Source organism: Schistocerca serialis, chromosome 5 (assembly GCF_023864345.2).
Source record: "Schistocerca serialis cubense isolate TAMUIC-IGC-003099 chromosome 5, iqSchSeri2.2, whole genome shotgun sequence".
Taxonomy (NCBI): Eukaryota; Metazoa; Arthropoda; class Insecta; order Orthoptera; family Acrididae; genus Schistocerca; species Schistocerca serialis.
Genome location: NC_064642.1, coordinates 185,186,713 through 185,190,195, shown reverse-complemented (window position 1 = coordinate 185,190,195; position 3,483 = coordinate 185,186,713).

Below are 3,483 nucleotides of genomic sequence, written 5' to 3'. Positions count from 1 at the left end.
GTTGATTTATTATCCCTGGCAGAAGCGAAGAACATGCTGCTGTTGGCATATAGCAGCACTCTTCTCAAGACATGGAACAAACAGAAGCAAACGTTTATGTACAAAAATTATGACAGTACCATCCTTAAAGAAGAAATCAAATTTGGAGAACCATAATTTAGTAGCTATTGTACCATTATCTTATCTTCTAAGCTGAACGCAGCTGGATGGTAGGAATCCTGGTGTAACAGCCACTAAATTCCGGTACACCAGACGGAGTTACAAAATGTACTTTTTCCTGTATAATTCTCAAAAATATCGATACCTCAGAATTATGAAGTTTCCAATCAATTTTTTCATTTCCTCACCATTTGTTACACGTATTAATGGTATGTTATTAAAGATGAATGCAGAAGAACAGTGCACATATTTCTACACAAAAATAGGGAGGTGCGATCCAAATGCAGACTATAATACTGCCTAGTATTAAGTGAGTATGATCAAAATGTCATTTTTATTTGAATTTTGGAGTAGAAACTGTAAAAATTGATTTCGCTTTCACTGTGCATCAGTTTTCTACAAGCTGTGAACTTACGTCTAGAACTGTACTAGTTGATGCTTTGCCTATGATGCATTCAACATCCTTCATTACCAGGGAATTGTTGTCAGTGAAGAGAGATATTTTACTATCACCTGAATCACCTGTTATAATACAAGGCATATTATTTGTTTGTATGAAGATGTCCAAAATAATCATTGTTAAGGGGGGCATTTGTTATTTTGAGAAATTCCATAGTAAAGGTTCAATAGATTCTCATAAATAAGATACATTAAGTAGGCCCACTGTGATCATTTTTTTTTAGCAATTCATAGTTTTCAAATATTTTAGAGATGTATTTTTAAAGTCTCAAATCCTCTCAAAAACTGTCACTGGTTACCTAACACTGTTTACTTCCGAACTGAATGCACTTAACATCAGTATCCACTGACTCACTACTATTTACATGCTGGGTGAATTAACTAAACATTTCTGTGGAACCTCTCAAAATACGATTTTCAGTGGTCCACATGTTTACAGATTATGATGCTATGATGGGCATTAACAATTTTCTGAAATAAGGAAGTAACTAAAACTTCAAAAATTAATCCATGATTTGCTCCTTAAAATTTCGCCATCACAGAGTGACATAAATTCGCAGTGACAATGGCAAGGGATATAACATAACACTTTTACTGGCTTATTGCATCATTCCCATTTACATAGCTAACAAAAATTTTGAATTCTATTTGTGTTGTGGAACATATCTGGGTTTTTTATCTGAGGTTTGGTTATCCACATCACCCTCAGAGCCTTACAAATGTTCCTGCAAAGCATTTTTCTGGTACAACTGCACAAATTACTGCTACAAGCAAATATGTTTTTGGAACTTACCACTAGTTCCATGCACAAATCTTGGCAAAGTTACCATCAGTGAGAATCTGAAATTAGAGATGGTGCTGTTATTTCATGGCTTTTCTTGGAGGCATCAGTTTTTTACATGTAATAACTCTGTCTCTCACCAACTGTCCCTTACCATTGTTTCCAGCCAAGCTCTTCATACAAGAATCAGTAGTAGACTCAGCAAAGACCACTGAGACACCAGTAACTCAACTGTGCCCCTATCAGATGCCACGTTATAGCCATTCTCGTTATTGTGTACAGTGGACTTCTGTTGTCTGTTCCTGAAGTATGAGAAGAACATATGGTACTCCTCTTAGTCTATGGTGGTCCTACTTTTGCGGTAATATTTTGTGAACAACAAAATCAAATGCCTTAGTTAAATAAAAAAGGATGCCTCTTGTTTGTAGCCTTTTGCTTAATCTGCTGATTGACTCACTGACAAAGAGGAATATAGCGTTTTTCAGTTGTGTTCTCAAACCAAACTGTATGTTTGATAGCAAACTGAATGAGCTGAAATGGTCAATCACCCTTAACATTTACAGCCCTTTCAGGAACTCCTACGTATGCCAGTGGCAAAAAAAAATAATAATTTTAAATTATCAGCAATATTCCTATCTATCTCCTTTTTATAAAATGGTTTCATTGTAAGGTATTTTAATCCTTCAGGAAACTGACCATTCCTAAAAAAAAAGTGATAGGTGTGGCTAAGTAATAGGATGACATATGCAGTTAAGTGCTTTATTATCCTACTAGACAACTCCCCATAACCATGAGAGACCTTACACTTCAGTGATTTATGTGCGAGTATTATTGGAATCATGGAGCTGTATTTCAGATATCAATTTTGGAAAACCATTTTGTATGAGTTATATGATTACGTGTAGAGACTAAGGTTGCCCTTATCAGAGAAATGAATGCTCGCAGTTTCCAACAAAACCTATGAATGCCTACGAAATAATATATCTGACACACAGGAAAATTAAATTAAAAAAAACTGCCAAGGTTTCCCCTTTACAACTCCTTCCATTCCATAGAACAAATTATATTTCGGTAAAGTATAGAATGGAGTGCTAAGGATTTACCGACTCACACCTGTATTCAAAAATTAAAAAGGAAACTTTTAAAATAGTCGATACATAACCATATATGCAAATGAATGCGCAATGTGAATGTAAAACGAGTCCTTCCACATCATTATTATTAATCATACAAATGATTAATGGAACATGGAGCTAACTAAATAGCTGTTTTGTTGCAGCATCTGTATTTTTTGTCCTATGCAAAATGAGATAAAGCTTGTCTTGCTGTTGAGTTGGTGGCTTTTTTGTTCAAACTAGTCTTTTACTTCTCCAAATATACTGACAATCACAATACTCTCATAACCAGCTAATGTAGTGAATTTTTTGGGTTGTACCATTTGAAAGCTGTAGTAAAAATGGTTGTCAAATCACAATGGGCACTAAAACAAGTAAAAGGGGCTATATGTTCATCTAACAAGATAAAGGTGCAGTACTGTCATACAATAATAATAATAATAATAGTAATAATAATAATAATAAGAAGAAGAAGAAATAATATCACAATAATAAGAAATGAAATGTCAGAAAAAAAAGAAAAAGGTTAGGTAAAATCTCACAACAAGAAGCTATAGAGCAATTAGATGAAAAGAAGCAGAAATTACAATCATTGGCCAAACGACTTAGAAGATACAAAAAAAGTGAAAATAGAAGGAAACAAAACCAAACATTCAACACAAACCAAAAGAGATTTTACCAGACAATAGATAACACACACATTAAAATAGACAATCCACCAAACATAACAGACATGGAACACTTCTGGAACAACATATGGTCAAACTCGGTACAACATAACAGGCATGCACGGTGGATACAAGCAGAAACAGATACATACAAGATGATACCACTAATGCCTGAAGTGATAATTTTGCAACATGAAGTCACCCAAGCAATTAATTCTACTCACAATTGGAAAGCCCCTGGAAAAGATAAAATAGCAAATTTCTGGCTAAAGAAGTTCACCTCAACACATTCACATCTAAC